The 17,846-nt window shown below is 48.2% G+C and overlaps 1 non-coding gene across 1 annotated transcript; it reads left to right on the forward strand.

Annotated features, from left to right (window-relative positions):
• The first annotated feature begins 2,294 nt into the window (after window positions 1-2,294).
• LOC117712185 (small nucleolar RNA SNORA17) lies at window positions 2,295-2,422 on the forward strand. Its single transcript, XR_004607252.1, has one exon. It is a non-coding gene; the product is annotated as a small nucleolar RNA SNORA17 (small nucleolar RNA).
• Window positions 2,423-17,846: the final 15,424 nt, after the last annotated feature.

Below are 17,846 nucleotides of genomic sequence, written 5' to 3' on the forward strand. Positions count from 1 at the left end.
ACATGTACACCCAGGTTTTACATGAGACCTAGGTGCTAGGGATTTAAATTCCTACCCTCACATCATGTCTGTAAAACAGGCACTTCACTGACTGAGCCCTGTAAAAACGGTCACTGTTCTTCACAGGTAGTCTCAACCTCAGGAACTGCTCAGTCTGAGCCTAGCACGGGTGCAGCCTGGAGGCGAGGGTGGGCGGCTCTGCCTGCCAGTCACCCATGACATCATGTCTGAAGGTGGAGAGCAGATGTGGTTCCAGTTCCCTCGCTGGCTGTAGCACATGGTAACGTGTGCCCTGCACCTCGATTGGCTGGGCGGGTTGCAAAGGCAGATAGCAGATATGAAGGCATAGGGAGGTGGGTGGGACTGGGGTGCATGATGTGAAACTCACAACGAAACAATAAAAGTTGAAGACGGCTGGGCGGTGGTGGTGCACACCTTTAATCCCAGCACTTGAGAGGCAGAGGCAGGTGGATTTCTGAGTTCGAGGCCAGCCTGGTCTACAGAGTGAGTTCCAGGACAGCCAGGGCTACACAGAGAAACCCTGTCTCAAAAAACCAAAAAAAAAAAAAAAAGTTGAAGAAGAAGAAGGTGGAGGACAAGGAGGAGGAAGAGGAAGAGGAGGAGAAGAAGGAGAAAGAGGAGGAGGAGGAGAAGGAAGGGGAAGAGGAGGACAAGGAGGAGGAGAAGGAAGAGGAGGAAGAGGAGAAGGAGGAAGAGAAGGAGGAGGAGGAGGAGAAGGAGGAGGAGGAGGAGGAGAAAGAGGAGGAGAAGGACAAGGAGGACAAGGAGGAAGAGGAGGAGGAGAAGGAAGAGGAGGAGGACAAGGAGGAAGAGGAAGAGAAGGAGGAGGAGGAAAAGAAGAAGGCAGCATCCTTGAGATGAAATTTTCTGGGAAGTCTTTCCTCAGGGTCAGCACGTACAAGATTGAAGCCTAAAGGCAGCCAAGGCTGCATCTCATGATGGCAGCCAAAAGTTGGTGATGTGTGAGAGTATCCCATGTGGTACTGATTTTGAAGGGACTTCAGGGGTCATGGAGAGCAGCCAAAGCTTGGCACTGTGTGGCAGAGCTGGAGTCCCTCAACAGAGGCCAGAGGGAGCCATTAGTGAAGGTGCAGCATCTGTGTGAGGGCATAGACCAGAGCGACGGGGTTAAGCAATGGACACTCTTTATTAGCTGGACAGCAATTACACTGGGTATTAAGGATTCCAGTGTAGCACCCAGTCTTTTTCGGGGTGGGGGGAGCTTTTAAGCATAAGAAACATGTTCTGGGTTGGCATACTTCAATTATTAAGAACAGTTAGCCAGAAGCAGAACTACAGAAGCCAAAAAGCAAGGTTAGTTCATTTAGAGACTTTCCCAGAACTATGGACAGTGATAGATCAGGCCTTTGCTTTACTTTTGGCAGGTGGTGCTGTCTATGTGCTGAGTTTTATGGCCTGAATGGTATTTCCATTATGGAGTCAGTTGTGCTAAGGTCTGGGGGCCTGTCACACCTCAGTTGGAGCAGATCCCAGCATTTTGGAGAAGCCAGTGCCATGGGATGACCACCAAGGACATGAGCAGCTGTGGAGCTGAGTTATTCTGGACCTAGAAGACAAGCTGCGTGTTCTGCAGAGGGTGGAGCTGGAGCTGGAGACATGACCAAGCCATTTGGGAGGAGAATAGATCACACATAAATCCCAGACACTACACTGTTGGTGTTTGGATCTGCCTTGTTCAGATTGTATCGATGGCCTGGTTCTTCCCTTTCAAAGTAAGAAACTATTTAGCCAATTTTAAAAAATTATTTTACAGGAGCCCACAGTTGAGGAACTGTGACCTTTTAAAGAGACTTTGGGTTTAGTTTAGTTTAGTTTAGTTTTTCGGGACAGAGGGACTCACTATGTAGCTCTAGCTGTTCTGAAATTCCATATAGACCAGGTTAGCCTCAAACACAGAGATCTGCCTGCCTCTACCTTCCGGGTGCTGGGATTAAAGGCGTGTGCCACCATGCCCCTCACGACTTTGGATTTTTAAGAAAAACAATGGATATTTTAAAGAGACAGTTTTTGAAGTATTGAAAATGTAAAGACTGTGGAACTTTAAAAGTTACACGTACTATGTCTATATTGTGATATTAATCTGAGATCATAGAGAAGGAAAGGCTACTGTTAAATAGTGTTGTGTTTGTGTATCAAGTTGACAAGGGGTCAGTTGTACTAGCTGGTTCTATGTCAACCAGACACAAGCTAGAGTCATTTGAGAAGAGGGACTCTCAATTGAAAAAATGCCTCCATAAGATTTATCCGTAGGCTCTGTCCCTAGAGGCATTGCAGGTGTTGCTGTTGTGTCACATGTGCGTCAGTAGGTGACAGGAGACAGGCTATGCCTATGCTCAGTGTTCTGACCTGTGAACGTCTGAGTGATTAGTAGCCTGACATTCCCTGAAAGAAGCAGGCCTGGGAGCATGAGGTGACCCCTGCCCAGTGCCATACCAGCACCCCTGAGACCACCCCTGAGATGACCCAGGACACTGAGAGACCCTGGGTGCCACTAAGAGGGGCAAATAAGTGGTAGGGAATGGAAGAGAGAAAGAAACAAGGATGTGGCCACAATGAAGAGAGGCAGAACTGGAGACTTGAGGATAGTGAGACAGCCAGGTGTGAGTAGCCAGTGATGCCATCTGGGGCCGTATCTGGTCCATAGACTTGCAGGAGCAAGTTACCACCAAAGGCCAGACAAATGTCCCTGGTCTGGACTGTTGCCAGGAGACAGGTTGATGTCTGAGGGTTGTGTAAAACTGGCCCCAACCCCTTGCCTGGGCATTGTCAGGGAGCTGGCCCCAAGGGCATGAGAAGAGCAGGAGAGCTGCCCTGCCCCTAGCCAGATGTAGTACTCTGGAAAGTGGGCCCCCAAAGCACAGTAGAGCTGGCCCTGGCAATGGCAAGCTGGCCTAGAGGTTGCAAACATGGGAAAGCTGGCCTTACCTCTTGTCAACCGTGCCATGGGATGGACAAGGGGGAAATCCACTCCCCTCCCTTTGCCTTTGCCATCTGTGGTGGGTGGGAGAGCTGGCCCTGCCAGGGTCCATTACCAGCCTGCAGCACTCAGGAGAGCAGCCCCTGCACCTCTCCTGGGCAGCACAGTAGAGTCAGGCCGAGGGCGTGAGAGCAGAGGAGCTGGCTCTGCCCCTTGCTGGTGGCATCATCGAGTGGGCCAGCAGGAGCCAGGCAGGAGAGCTCACTCTTGTCATGTGGCTGTGAGAGAGCTAGCAGGCTGACCAGCTCAGATATCTCCCAGGATTTAAGTTGGTTCACCCCAACATCTACCCATTGATGAACTGCTGGAATTCGTGAAGGGAGGGGTCAGTCCAACAGATCCAAAACTACAGGATTTGCATGGCACGGGGCAACACAGGATATCCGAGAGGGCTCCCAGTGAGGTTGCAGAATTGATGATGTAGCAGAAGCCAGAGGCTTTGAGCCAGACCGATGACTCATTGCAATGAACACTTGCTAGCAGAGCGGCATGGACAAAAGGGCATACGGTGGACACACTGTGACACACTGTATTGGTTCTTGCCTCCAGGTTCCTGCCCTGTTTGAGTCTCTGCCCTGGCTTTCTTTGATGATACACTATGATGTAGAACTTTAAGCTAAAATAAACCCTTTCCCCCAAGCTGCTTTGGTCATGGTGATCTATTGCAGCAATAGTAACACTAATTCAGATCTCCTTTTCAGGCTTAACTCATACTTGTCTTTTAGACTTAGCTGGGCATCTCCCTGTCCAGAAAGCCTCTGTGGTTTGCTGCAGGATGATGCAGTGTCTTCCCATGGGGTCCCTGGGAGCTCACTCACCCTTGCCTGACTCCCTGTAGCTTACGGGCCAGATGCTTTGTGCAGCCATTGCCTCTACCTTTCTCTCTTGTTGGTCAGAAGACCCCGAGGGTAGATCCTGCATGTCCAAGCACTTAATCCTACACTAACATTTCCCACGTCAGCCCCTGGGAAGCATTTGTTGGGCTGAATCTGAATCGGCATGTGTCCATTTGCCAAATGGAGTTCTTGTATACACTGCTCTGAAATGAGCCGAGTTAAAAAAGAAAATAAAATAAAACCAGATGCCCCAGCAAGTTTGAGTCGCAGACTGAATGTCTGAGACACTGTCCACCTGTGGCATGTTTATACTTAATGAATTCCTTGTTTACATAAAGCTCTATGCTCACTTAGGCTCTCTGCGTTTGTATCTGCGGGCTCAGTGAGGCTATCCTTACCCTCATGATTGAAAGCTTGACTTGGGTAATGAACTTTCTGCAGAATCCTCATTCCCTGCAGTTCTCAGGGAGAGCTGAGCCTCTGCTTTTTTCCCATCTCATCAATTGCCCTCCCTCGCCCCACCCCAGGGTACAGCACATGGACTCTCCAAACCTCCTTCAGCGGCTTCCAAACACCCACAGACAAGCTAGTGGTATCTTAGTAGCAAAAAAGATGTGCAGGAGAGATCGCCAGAGAGGAAATGTCGGAGGGAGATATACACAGGCCTCAGTCCTTCTTCTCTACTCCCTGGTCTGCACACCACACACAGTGCAGCCATGGAATGTCACTGTTGATCATTAACTGGCACCTAGTAGCTGGTGCAGGTACCACTGTTCATGGCTCACAGAGGGTCAGCATGGGTTCACTGTAAATGCAGTGTCCCTGGATTCTCTGAGGTTGGAGGAGAAAGAGCATGCCTGCAGCCAAAGCCTGCAACCCATGGTGATGATGGCCTGATCCTGACACCAATCCGGCCCCTCTCTGCTGTAGAAGTGGCTTGTCACAGATCTGGACCTGGGACTGGTCTCCTCACCTTCACCTTGTAGCTTAAGTACATCTCCTGCCTTTACTTTCTCTTTCCAATTTTCCAGACATTTCAAAATATTCTCTTGCCATCTGCTTGAAAACAGCCATGCCCCTCCCTCCAAACTCACTACATATTTTATTGTTGTTGTTGGGTTTGTTTGTTTGTTTTTTGGAGACAGGGTATCTTAGTTAGGGTGTCTATTGCTGTGAAGAGACACCATGACCAAGGCAACTCTTATAAAGGACAACATTTAATTGGGACTGGCTTACAATTTCAAAGGTTCAGTCCATTATCATCATGGCAGGAAGCATGGCACCATGTAGGCAGACATGATGCTAGAGAAGGAGGTGAGAGTTCTACATCTCAACCCAAAGGCAGCTAGGAAGAGGACTCTTCTGCACTGGGCAAAGCTTGAGCACTAGAGACCTCAAAGCCCACCCCACAGTGACACACTTCCTCCAACAAGGCCACACCTATTCCAACAAAGTCACACCTCTTAATTGTGCCACTTTCCATGGGGCAAGCATATTCAAACTAACACACAAAGTTTCTTTGTGTAGCCTTGAGTGTCCTAGAAGTTCAAATTTACAGAGATCCACTTGCCTCTACCTCCCGAGTATTGTGCTTAGAGTCATGTGCCATCACCTGGTTCCTCCTCCTCCTCCTCCTCCTCCTCCTCCTCCTCCTCTTCTTCTTCTTCCTCCTCCTCTGGTGCTAAGGTTGGCTTAGAACACAGCAGCCCTATGAGGAGAAGGCTGCCAAGCTGAAGAAGTCTGAAAGGATATTGCTGCCTACAGAGCTAAAGGAAAAGCCGGTGCAGCAGAAAAGGGGGTAGTCAAGGCTGAAAAGGGCAAGAAAAAGAAGGAAGAGGAAGATGAGGAGGAGGAGGAAGAAGAAGAGGAGTATGATGAAGAAGATTATAATAATGAATAAGTTGGTTCTAGCACAGTTTTTTTCTTGTCTATAAAGCATTTAACTCCCTGGTACACAACTCATTCCTTTTAAAGAAAAAAAAAAAAGAAATGTAAAAAACAAAAAACAAAAAACAAAACCCAAAAAAGAAGTGCTGGAGAGAGGGCTCAGAGGTTAGGAGCACTGACTGCATTCTCAGAAGTCCTGAGTTCAATTCCCAGCAACCACAAGGTGGTTCACATGCATCTGTAATGGGATCCGATGCCCTCTTCTGCTGTGTCTGAGGACGGCGAAGGTGTACTCACATACATAAAATAAATAAAATCTTTTTTTTAAAAAGGAGACAAAAACAAAAAAGAAAAACAAAACAAAATAAAAAAAAAAGAGAAGAGTCTTACTCTGGAGCTAAGGTTGGCTTAGAACACTGACTGGCCTTTAACTCACAGCAATCATCCTGCCTCAGCTTCCCAAGGGATTAGGGACATGAAGCCTCTATGCCTGGCTTCTAATTAAATGTAAAACTTGAGATATTTATTTTTGTGTATGAGTGTTTTGCCTGGTATATATGTCTGTGCATCACATGTGTGTTGGGTGCATGAGGAGCTTAGAAAAGGGTATCAGATCTCCTGGGGCTTACAGACAGCTCTGAGCTGCCTTGTGGGTGGTGGGGATTAAATCCAGGTCCCCTGAAAGAGCAATCCTAATCGCTGAGCCTTTTCTCCAGCATCCTGATTCAATATTTAACTCAAGCACGCGAGCGCTCCCCCACCCCCCCGCCCCAATTATATTTGTGGTAGTAAGGATGGGTATCAAGGCTTCCTGGAGGCTCGGTGCAAGGGTTCTCCTTTTGATTTATACCTGGAACCCCCCAAATGTGTGAGTGTGTTATGTGCTGGGGATTAAACCCAGAGCTTTGAGCGTGCTAGGCTAATGCTCTCAAAATGTTTTTAATATCCATTTTGCAAAGTTGACAATAATTTAACCATCAGCTCTAGAGGTTCAGCTATGCATATGGATTCAGGCAGCGAGGCCTGAGACTCTGCACCCGGCCTCTAGGTGGCAACAAACACAGAGATTCTCAGCTGGCAACCTGAGACCAAGTGGTTGGCTGTTTCCATTTCTGTTCTGCACGCGAGAGCGATGGCTTTCTGGGTCACACACAGGGGTGGTAGGGCTCCAGGGACATCGAAAGCTTGCTTGTGGCTTCTTTCACAGTCTGGTCATCAGGCTCTCTATGAGCATTTTGCTAAGTACCCCTGGCACTTGAGTAACACCCCAACAGCCACACGGTAACTATCACCCACCAGCTGCATCTATCTCTGACCTACCGACTGACCTTTCCAGGCAGGCATCCGTGAGTGACTTTCCGGTGATTATACTTCCTCCTGTCTGGGCATCTGCAGAAGTCCAGACACTAATTGGCTGGAGTTAATTAACCACCGGTCTCTTAGTTTATATTTTTGCCCAGCCAGATTACTGAGGAGGCTCTGGGAGGAGCACGTCCCCTGAGTCACCCGGACAGACAGCACCTGAGCAACACAGAACAGGTCCCTGCTCAGCGGAGGCAGGTGGTTTAGAGCAGGAAGGCTGGGTTCTTCAGGAGTTCCCACTATTGCATGGTCTTGGGCAGAGCATTTAACTTGCTGTGTCAAGGTTTCATCCGCAGACATGCCTGCTTCCATGTCTAAACCCCATCAGATAACTAGCTTTTTAGAAAACATTACTGACAACCGGCTGGTCCAACAGTAGAGTTTGATGTACTCCGGGTTAAGAAGGAGCTCTGCCTGGTAAGCCCTGCCTAGAATGAAGATGGAGAGGACAAAAAAGTGGGACTTTTTTGTGGTTTTGGGGTCTGCTTTAAGGCAGGCCCTTTGATACAAGACCTGGAGGGTTGGCTAGGACCATGTTAGTACAGGATTAAACAACTCTTAATAGTTTAAGACTGCTTCATGGTAGGAGGGCCTCCAAGTCTTGAGGAAGTCTTGTGATTGAAGATTTTCCTGAACTCAATAGTAAGGTTATTTACAAAGTTAGCTTTCCTGGACAAGTGTTCCCTGGACCAGTTAAGTCAATCTGTAGTGTATTGCTTCACTCTGTGAGTTGGAATCCCTTGGTTGATTTTTATTCTTTTAACAATCTCATTGAGCCCATGCTGGCCTCAAACTTGTTATGTACTCTAGTGTGAATGTTTGAATGAGAATGGGTTCCCTAGACTTACAAATTTGAACACTTGGTCTCCAGCTGGTGGAACTGTTTTGGGGGAAGGATTAGGAGGTGTGACCTTGCTGGATTAGATCACTGGGGCTGGTTTGATGTTTCAGAAGCCAATGCCATCCCCAGTTAGGTCTCTCAGCCCAGTGATTGTGTCTCAAGGTGTGAGCACCCAGATACTGCTAAAGCATCATGCCTGCCTGCTGCCTGCCTGCCTGCTGCCATGCTCTATCCCATGATGATCATGGACTCTAACCCTCTGAAACTGTAAGCCCAAAATAAGTAAATGCTTTCTTTTATAAGTTGCTTTAGTCATGGTATCTTATCACAGCAACAAAAAGGTGACTAAGACACCCAGTTTAACCTTGAACTGATTCTCTTTCCTTCACCTCCCTAGGGCAGAGATACCAGCATGAGCCATCACACTAGCTGTTTTATTTATCTTGCCGTTATGGGGACTTTGTTATTTGTAACAGAGAGATCCTGTTACAGTTACCCCATTTAATGTGGGGAGATGTTACAGGGGAGGAGAAGTAGAGGCTTACATGGAGCAGGCTGAAGTTTCAGCCATCTTTTTGGTTCTGAGGACAAAGCAGGGCTGATGTAAAGGTCTAAGAGTCTCAAACTTACTTCTGTGTCAAAGTAATGAACAAGCAGCTGTTAAATGTCTTCCAACCACAATGTGTCCCCTTGTGAAGGGCTACACAGGCATGTCGTCCAGAGCTTATTGTTTTCTTTATATGGGATATGTGCGAGGCCTACTTGAGGATATTTCCAAACTACAATTCCACAAGCTTGTCAAGGTCTTAAAATGGCCCTGTGACATTTGAGTCCCAGCCTTCCTACTAGGAAGCCATGTGAACTGGGGCCAGCTCTTCTCCTGGGCACATGTCCTCGTATGTACAGTAGGGAACGTGACACCTTAGACAGAGTGGTCAAGCAGGGGAGCCATGTTGAGCACAGCTGCCACAGTTGTTTTGAAGAGAATTCCAGATGACTCTGGGGTCCTCAGTCCTGCACTGTGAATCTGGGACCACAAACCTTATGAGAGATCATGGGTCCACAAGAGGCAACTTCGGAAAGACTTGGTTGAGAGGAAGCAGCAGAGGAAAAGCTGACCATTATCCCAGCCCAGACGCCTGGGACTCCTTTGGGTCACTCCTTGTATTCAGTGTTTGGCAAGCAGCTTTTTACAGGTCAGGAGCTCTCAGAACAGGTTTGTAGGAGACACTGGAAGTCCCTGTTTGAGCAGGCACCTCCTTATCTATCTATCTATCTATCTATCTATCTATCTATCTATCTATCATCTATTTCTTAGTTGGTTAGTTTGAGTCAGAGTCTCACTCTGAAACCCTGGCTAGCATGGAATTCACAGAACTCTGTCTGCTGTGTCTGCCTCCTAAGTGCTGGGATTTAAGGCCCACACCACAGTCACCAGCCGTATTCACTCTTTTGGCAAATCTGAGCAAAGCCTAGTGTGGAAACTAAAGCATCTGAGCACTGAGGGACACTGGGAGCTTAGGGACACTGGGGGCTTAGGGAAATGCTCATTTAAAAAAAAAGTCTTTAGGACTTCTTTATTTCAATATTTTTGTGTGCAAGTATTTTGCCTGCATGTGTGTATGCAAACCACATGTGTGCCCAGTGCCTAGGGGAGTCAGAAGAAGGCATTGCATCCTTGGAACTGGAGTGACCGATGATTGTGACCCACCCTGTAGGTGCTGAGCACTTAACCTAGGTCCTCTGCAAGAGCAACACATGCTCCTCTTACAACTTCTGAGCCTTCTGTCTCAGCCCGGGAAGTAGCTCTTAAGCAATTCACAGCTGGCATCTAGTTTAGTCCTTTCAGAACAATGGCTGAACATCACCGTGCTTAGGAGACGTGGGGCTACAGGAGTGGGGCAAGTTCAGGTTGTTGGTGCAGCCTGTGCAGAGCAGAAACAGGTGAGGGACAGACTCTGATCAGAGGAGATCAGTCCTCGGCCCTGGGACCCAAGGGCTGCGATCTGTCACTGGAACATCTGCTCCAGAGATTCCTGAGTGTTTGAGTCCCCTTCAGGGCATCAGACCCTCTGTTTTGGAGTTGAGGAAATTCTGCCTCTTCTGTTCCTAGTGAGGTACTTTCTGTTCACTCTGTCCTCAAACTTACTCTTTTCACCACAGGCCTGTGGCCAAATCACTAGCCACCAAAAAATGACTTCTGGTCTCAAGGGCAAGAAAGACAAATTTTTCAAACCACACCAGGATTTGAGGGAAAATATTTGTTTTCTAGTATGTGTGTGTGTGTGTGTGTGTGTGTGTGAGAGAGAGAGAGAGAGAGAGAGAGAGAGAGAGAGACAGAGACAGAGACAGAGACAGATACAGAGAGAGACAGAGAGAGAGAGAGGAGTTGCTATTGCTTCCTGGGTATGATCAGATAAAATACATTATTGACAGCTGCAAATAAATGTATTACCTCTGGCCTAGTTATTTCCCAACTAGCAGAAGTAATTAGAGATGCTTTCAAGGGTTTTGAGCAGGTTTTATTGAGACATTATGTGTTCAAAGGAATGGGTGTCCAGTCTGAGAAGACACATGCTTAAGTAAATGCTGTTGCGTTTTACAATGGCATATTATACAGGCATTAATGACCATGTCATGAATGGCTTTGTGGCATGGTAAGGTGCCAGACTATATTATAATTTAAATCCAATTAGTGTAGTAGTATGTATCTAATAATATAAAAAGAACATATATAGAAATAATATAGTTTATAACTTGTTTAATTAAGTAAAAAATTTGAGACTTTCTTTTAATTAGTTGATTGGTGATTTTTAACTTATTTTTAATTTTTTTTTATGTGCATGAGTGCCTTATCTGTTTTAGTTACTGTTCTATTGCTGTGGAGAGACACTGTGACCAAAGCAACACATGGTAGAAAGCAGTTAATTGTGATCTTGCTTACAATTTCAGATGGTAAGTCCATGACCATCATGGCTGGGAACACGGCAGCAAACAGGCAGGCATGGCGCTGGAGCAAAAGCTGAGGACACACATCAGATCCACAAGCTTCAGAGTGGGGGGGCTGGGCCTAGTGTGGGCTTGATTAAGGATGCTTACTGCTCTTCTAGAGGACTCAGGTTCAGTTCTCAGCATCCATATTGGGCAGCTTGCACCATCTCTAACTCCAGCATCAGGGACTCCAACATTCTTCAGACCTCCTTAGGTCCTCACATATACAATGGATATGTGTGTGCGCGCACACACACACACACACACACACACACACACAAATAAAAAACATAAAAATAAGCGGGGGGGGGGGTGGTATAGTGACACCTTTAATCTCAGCACTCGGGAGGCAGAGGCAGGCGGATTTCTGAGTTCTAGGCCAACTTGGTCTACAGAGTGAGTTCCAGGACAGCTAGGTCTACACAGAGAAACCCTGTCTCGGAAAAAAAAAAAAAAAAAAAAAAAAAAAAAAAAAAAAAAAAAAAAAAAAAAAAAAAAAGCAAGTAAATAGATAAATGAAAATAAATCTTAAAGATAGTTTTTACCTTACAGAGCAATCAAATACAGTTCTTGGAATAATTTTTAAAATGCATGTGTGTATGCCACAGTGCACACATGGAGTTCAGAGGACAACTTAGTGGAGTTGTCTCTTTCTATGCGTTCTAGGGGGTCAAACTCTGCCAGCAAGGTTTGTGTGGCAATCGCCTGTGCCTGCTGAGGTATCTTGCTGCCCCCTGAAATAATTTTTATTGTCAAAGAAGGGGATAAATAGCTGAGCAGAAGACAAAGGCACAAACAACCCTACATACCAAATTACTGCAAAGGACTGTAGTCCCAGCACTCAGGAGGCTGAGGCAGGAGGATTGCTACAAGTTCAAGGCTAGCTTGGGCTACATGGTAAGAGATAGGCAAGCCTTTACAATGTAAGACCTTGTCTGAAAAACAAATAAAAACCTACAATGAACACTTTCAAGAATACCTTAATGATCCAGCTGTGGTGGCACACGCCTTTGATTTCTGCACTCAAGAGGCAGAGGCAGGTGGGGCTCTGTGAGTTTGAGGCTAGTCTAGACTACAGAGTGAGTTCAGAACAGCCAGAGCCACATAGTGAGATGCTGTCATAAATAAACTAATATACAAAGCTTTAATGGGAGAAACGAATGGTTTGCAAAAGGTCCCAACAGGCACAATGATGCCTTTCCTAAAACTGTCTCAGCTGCTGCTTGTCAGTTAGTGAAGGAGCCCGTTAAGGCGCGCAGCAGGCTGTGGACGGCTGGCTCATCAGTTAAGAGCACGTACTCCTATTGCAGAGGATCCGGGCTTGGTTTCCAGCATCTAGATGGTGGCTCACAACTGTCTGTAACTCTAGTTCCAAGGAATCTTACGCCCTCTTCTAACTGTCCCAGGCACTTGGCACACACATGGTACACACACACTTATGTACACAAAATAGTCATACACATAAAAATAAATAAAGTTTTTTTTTCAAAGGTATATTTATGACATGCTCAAAAGAAGACTCAGATCACTCCATGTTTACAGTCAAAGGAGGGCCAGGAGCCTGTGCCACCTGCTGTGTCCCCAGTGCTCAGGACTTGTGTGCTTTAGTGGTAGCTGTGCTTCCTCTGCCTCCAGTTAGACACTTCCAAGCAGAGAGAGGTAAAGCAGACGCTGCAACGTATCCTCGGTGGCTCACCCAGCGCTTTCAACTCCTAGCTCAACCCTTCCTTCCTTTGCCGAGCAGCGGTGAGTAACAGAAAGGATGCAGTTTGCACTAAGCCTGAAGAGTAGATGCCAACTCTGGGCATGGCTGGGGCTCTTCAGGCACACTGTGCAGCGTGGGCAAAGGCCCCGAACCAAAAGGAGCAGAGTGGAAATAGTGGACCAGTGTGGCTGCCGAGGAAAGAGCCCAGAGATGTAAGGACAGAAAAGGCAGATCAGTCAGCAAGGTCAGCGGCCGAGGGCTTAGACCCTTCCAAAAGTAGCTTTTACTGGAAAACTAGATTTAACGTCGGGTTGTCTAAGTTTGTTTGTTTATTTGAGGCAGAGCCTCCAGTAGCCTAGAATGGCCTGCATCTGGCTATGCAGCTGAGGATGATCTTAAAATTTTTGCTATTATTACATGTGTGTGTGTGTTCATGCATGTGCGTACACACTAACACGGGCACACCACAACGAATATGTAGAAGACAGAGGACAGGTTACAGGAGCTCCTCCCTCCATCACATGAGTCCTGGGGTAGAACTCAGGCTGTCAGACTTGGCAGCAAGCGCCATTCTTGACCTGAAGAACATCACACTGGCCCTAATGCGTCCCTGTTTCTTCTTTTTATTTATCCTTCTCTCATACGATACATCCAGATGGAAGACTCTCCTCCCTCCACTCCTCCAAGGCGCCCACCTCACCTCCTCTCTCCCTCAGACCCACTGGGCTCTCATTTCCCTTTGAAAACAGCAGGCCCCCAGCGACATTGGCCTACTATGACCTAAAAAGATGCAGTAAGACTAGGCGCAAACCCTTATATCAAGGTTGGAAGAGGTAACCCAGTAGGAAGAAAAGGGTCCCAAGAGCGGGCAAGAGTCAGAGATGGCCCCATTCCCACTGTTGGGAGTCCCACAAAAACCCATGTTAAACAACCACAACATGTATGTAGAAGACCTAGCTCAGACCCATGCAGGCTCTGTGACTGCTGCTTCCGTCTCTGTGAGCTCCCATGGGCCCTGATTAGTTGATTCTGTGGGTTCTGCTCTCCTGGTATCCTCGACGCCCCTGGCTCCTACAATCCTTCCTCCCTCTCTTTTGCAGGGTTCCCCGAGCTCTACCTACTGCTTGGATGTGGGTGCCTAAGCTCTCTCTATCTGGGAAAACTTCTCTAAGCATCAGAGCAGCCTGGACTGTGGGGCTGTTGCAGTGTCTAGGTTTACCCATAGGGTCTGTGGCCACGGAGAAAAGTCCCTGGATCCACAGGGATCTTCCAGGCCTTCACAGTGGTCATGTGATGTGGAAGACGGATGTAGGTGGGGAGGAAGAAATGAATCAAGGACAATTCCCTAACCCAAGTCTTGAGCAACTGGGGATCATGGTGCCAATCTTGGAGCACCTGATTTGAAAGTGTCTCTTTGAGACACCTGCTCAAAGTTCAGGTCCCCCCAGAATGCAGGTCATGGCTTATGGAGACGGGTATGGAAGCAGGAGTGTATGTGGGGGTCGGGGACCACCCAGCACACGCGGTGGCCACTCCCCGATGCTGCTGCTCTTCCACACACCTGCAGTTCTCCACCCTGTCAGCCTCCTGGCTGCAGAAACAGCCACAGACTGGCCCCGTGTGGTTCATTAGCAGCAATTAGCAGAGTCACTCATTTCCCTGGAGGGAAGAAGGGGAGGAGGAACAGGCTGGGAAGTGGCTCCCACCCTGCGGGGGTGGCCCAAGCTGGTTTCTCCACGTTTCCTCTGTGGCAGGCATGACGTGGCTGCCCAGGTCACGCCTGGGGTGGGGGACAGCTAGGCCATGGCTTAGAGGTGCCCCCCAAGACAGAGACCTGAGGTTCTCGGCTATGTTTACGGCTCACCCGGGAATGGAAGCAGAACCATCGCTTTGTACCTTCCCCTCAAGCTAGGCTAAAACCCCGTGAGTCTCAGACACTGGCCAGGAGATAGTCTTGGCCATGACCTCTGTCTCAGAACCCAAGGCCCTACCTCTTGTCCAATGAGTCAGAATGAGTCACCAGGAGTGTGAGGAACAGTTCAGCTTGGCCAAGGGCACCCCTGTGTGTCTGTACTCCATTTTCTCTGGGCCATTCCCCCGGCTGGATTCTGTGCCTGGCTCCCTCTGGAACCTTCTGGCTCTGCTCAGGGGTTGTCCTGTGTTGTGGCATTTGCTCTTCTGCCTTATCAAGATGCTAGTGTGAGACCAGCCACTTGAAGTTTGCAAAGTATTTGGAACTTTAGCTGTCAGTCCCTGCCAGCAAGTAGGGCTGCCGACATTAACAGACCTGTCACCAGCAGAATTATTCTGTGTTATTGAGTCAGGGTTCTGCCTTGTCTGGCTGGATTTCTTTCTCTATAGCCCAGAGTGCCTAAAGCCTGCTGAAATTCTCTTGCCTTTGGTGTCCTGGGTGCTGAGGTCACCCCCACATCTGTTTGTCTGTCTATTTTTAAGTTTGTCATGGTGCTGAGCACAGGTTCTGGGGCTTTCCACGTGGCGGGCAAGTTATCTACCACCGAGCTCCGCCCTCAGGGGCTGCGTTCCTTTAATTAGCCTGTGATTTTCAGGATAGTGAAAAGGGAGCTCTAAGCTCACCTGAGATCTGTGAATCATCCACAAAGTGGCAGCAAGTTCCTCCCTCCAGCAGAGGGAGCATGCTGGGGTTTGGGAGGAGAGTGAGGGTCCTGGAGCCCAGAGAGGACAACCCAATAATATTCTTGTGGGAGGGCTGATCACTTTCTCCTCCAGAGCCCCTCCCAGGCTGTTGGGCATTGTCCATGAGAACCACAAGTCAATGTGGGAAAGGTGGAAGGTGGATAATGTCTCAGAACTGCAACAACTACTTTTATTTTATAAAGCTTTTCCTCTCTCTCTCTCTCTCTCTCTCTCTCTCTCTCTCTCTCTCTCTCTCTCTCATGATAGGACTTCTCTACTTAGCTTAGGCTGGAACCCATGATCCTCCTGCCTCAGTTTCCCAAGTGTGAACAGCAGGAGTGTTGACTTAGGCCAACGCTCCAAGATACAAAGGCTGGAAACACAGCTTTGAGGCAGTTTCTGGAAGGCAAGCTCTCACAGGAATGCCGCTTACAAAAGATAGAGAAAGTGGGGACTCAAAGGGGTCCCAAAGGCAGGGATGAGTGCAGCTGCGAACAAATGTGAAATGCAAGAACCAGCCGTGCTGTACACTCCAGAGACATCCCCAGCCTGGTACTCTGGGAGTCACATGATTATCACGGAGCTCCTAGAAGCCCAGCATCCACAGAGTCAGTCAGCTAAAGTTTCATATGATGGGGTTTTAGGGCCCCACCAGGAGGGATCCCCGAGAGCACAGGAAGGAAGGGTGAGCAGGAAGATAGATGCTTAATCCCCTCCTGGAGGAAATGCTGCGACCGTCATGTGATAAGACAGGGAAAGCTTTATTCTCAGAGGTCAGGAGTTCCCACCACACAGACCACATAGCCCAGCACTGGAAAGTAGGAGATGGAAGAGAGGATTCCACAGGTATGTATTGTGCGGCCCCACGGCCCCATGGCCCCACGGCCCCACGGCTATGTACCTGTGCGGCCCCCATCTTGGCACCGCCCCCCTTCAGGAGAGCCGTGGACCAGCGTAGGACCAGGTGTGGTGGTTTAAATAAAGATGTCTCCTGTAAGTCTCCAGCATTTGATCCTCAGTTAGTGGTTATTTGAAGAGGATTAGAAGGTACACCCTTGCTGGAGGAAGTATGTTACTGGGGGCGGGCTTTGAGGTTTCAAAAAGACTCCTACAATGTCAAGCAAGCTCTCTCTGCTTCTGTTTGTGGCTGGAGAGTTGTGTGAGTTCTCGGAGTCCGATCCCGCCGCCATCTTTTGCTTGCTGCCTCTGCTCTGCCTTCATGGACTCTAACCCCTTGAACTGTAAGTCCTAAACAAACTCTTCTATGAGTTGTCTTAGTTGTGTTGTCTGACCATAGCAGCAGAAAGGTAGCTAATACAGTCGGCTTCTGGAGGAAGGGGAGGAGGGGCAGAGCTTTGGGGGTCTAGAGGAGCCTGAATGAAGGCAAAGAAAACGTGAGGTCTAAGGCATAGGAACATTGGAGGGCTCTGACGGGGACCACAGCCCAGGACTGGCTGGAGTCCTGATGGAGCCAAGTTTCAGAGAGGTAGAGAAACCCAAGTGCCATGTAGGTTCCCAAGGAAATAGGTTACCAGACCACCTGGGAGTGTGATCAATTGGCTGTCAGGACATGGTCGTGGGAAGATGACGGAAAGTCGTGGAGAGCACCTCAGTTGTAGCCCAGTATCCTTAGGGCCCGCCAGACCAGGACCCTCAAGCCCATCATGCCCCAGTGGATCAGTGAACACTCAGGCTGTGCAGGACTTACTTGTCTAACCACAAGGACAAACTATCAGACAATAGCGATATAAGAAAGGCTTGTGGTTTGAGGCGATGCAGTTCCTCACAGCGCGAAGGTGTAGAGCCTAGAGTGGCTCATGGTGGTGGCCATGTGAGGAGGTTGGTTGCATCAAGTTGTTAGTCAGGAGGCAGAGAGAAGAGAATGATGGTCATTAGACTTTCCCGTTTCCTCTTTTATTCAGCCTGGACCCCCAGGTCATGGGATGGTACTGCCCATGTTCAGGCTGTGTCTCCCACCTTCAGCTAGACCTCTCTGGAAATACCCTCTGCAGGCCACAAGGTGTGTCTCTTAGGTAATTGTATATCTGATGTAGTTGACAATGAAGATCCGTTCGCAATCACAAGCCCACTCTTCCTCAGTCTGATACCCAAACCAATTATTTTTATCTGTAACTCTTCAGGCTTTTCCCTCAAAGGCTCATGGTTGTTCATTGTATGAGTCTCCCCCCTCCCCCCCAATTTTTTTTTTTGTTATTATTGTTTGTTTGTTTGTTTGAGACAAGGTTTCTCTGTGTAACTCTGCTATCCTGGAACTCTCTCTGTAGACCAGGCTGGCCTTGAACTCAGAGATCCACTTGCCTCTGCCTCCCAAGTGCTGGGATTAAAGGTGTGTGTCATCAAGCCTGGCTGAGTCCCCAAAATCTTAATAATTCCAATATTGTTGAGAAGCTGGGATCTCGTCTGAGACTCATAGCTGTCTCTTTGAACCCCTGTGAAATAAAGACATATACGTTATGTATTTCCAATATAAAATGGCACAGAGTACTTTCTCCCTCCATGCTGTCTGCCAGGCGCCTGCCACCTTCTGCG

The sequence above is a fragment of the Arvicanthis niloticus genome, chromosome 6, assembly GCF_011762505.2.
Source record: "Arvicanthis niloticus isolate mArvNil1 chromosome 6, mArvNil1.pat.X, whole genome shotgun sequence".
NCBI classification, from domain to species: Eukaryota; Metazoa; Chordata; class Mammalia; order Rodentia; family Muridae; genus Arvicanthis; species Arvicanthis niloticus.